Raw genomic sequence first — 1311 nt, forward strand, 5'->3', positions numbered from 1 at the left:
TTTCTCCTTCCCTGGGGCAAATGAATATCCTCTGGCACAATGTAGAATAACAATAACAATTTTAAAAAGAGGGGAAGCATTAGATTATTATAACATCATTCCACAATATTTCTTCCTAGAGTATATTTTTTGTGGAAATTCATAAAACATTTACTTTTCATTTGGTAATTCAAAAAAGAAAAACCCACATCATAAATTGATTTCCCCAGAATAGAAAATTTTATTTACAAAGTATGGCTCTCCAATAATAGGTAAGTCTCTATGAGGGATGGAATATTCACTTTTCTAGATTGGAGAATATTTACGTCTGCCCCACCACCTCTCTCCTACATGTTGGGTGAAGTTTTTACCTCCTCCTAGGGGTCTCTTCTACTTCTTACACAGGCCCAGTTCTGCAGAATGGCCAGTGCAGCCATTGGGTAGAGCAAGATTCTTATGAGCCTTGCTTAAAAATTGAAGAGGGATAAGCAAAGGTCTTTAGTGAAAGCAGCAAGCAGTGCCAGTGGGCTGCCAAGCAGCACCTCCACCCTCATGCTCATTCTCATATAAAACACTCTCTTTATGCTTGTTTCAGACCAATGTAAGACCACTTGTAGAGACAAATCAATTTATGTGCCTTTTGGCAAGCAGCTAGTTTTTTGGCCTTGCCAGCCTGGATCTGTGTATTTGGAATATCCTCATCTTCTCCAAGGAAAAGCTTAAGTTTAGAAACACCAAATAAAAAATTGGCACATTTAAGGTCATTTGTCCCTTGCTTCCCAGCTCTTCTATAAACTGGGCAATTTAAGCACATCAGCAAACTGAGAGACTTCATCTGCCCCCTTTTTCTTCTTTCTATAAAATGTCCTATTTGTATCCAGAAAACTTAAAGCATTCTCTAGTACTTTTAATTTTAAACTCAGACTTATCTCAGTTGATTTTTGCACCATTGGTTCCTATTTGCTTCTAAATTTTGTTATTTCTTAGGACTCAACCCTTCTTTTTACATGGCATTTTTTCACTGATATTTTTTAAAAACCATTCTTTTCCACTCCAAATAAAAATGATAGTAATATTATATACTATATTCCCTAGAGAATTTTTGTATACTCATGGAATTTATGTTTCATCACATTTATATATTTATTCCATGTGTCAATGACATTACTTATCATAGTTTTTAAAGCTTTATCATCAAATAGAGTTGGTTATCTGTCTCCATTCCTCAGAACTTTTTGAATATTTTTGCTCATTTACATTTTTCATATAAACTTTAGAAGCAGCTTATTTAATATTTACCTCTTCTCATAACAGTTACTCACATGTAAACAA

The sequence above is a fragment of the Galeopterus variegatus genome, unplaced genomic scaffold (assembly GCF_000696425.1).
Source record: "Galeopterus variegatus unplaced genomic scaffold, G_variegatus-3.0.2 Scaffold4403, whole genome shotgun sequence".
In the NCBI taxonomy this organism is placed as follows: Eukaryota; Metazoa; Chordata; class Mammalia; order Dermoptera; family Cynocephalidae; genus Galeopterus; species Galeopterus variegatus.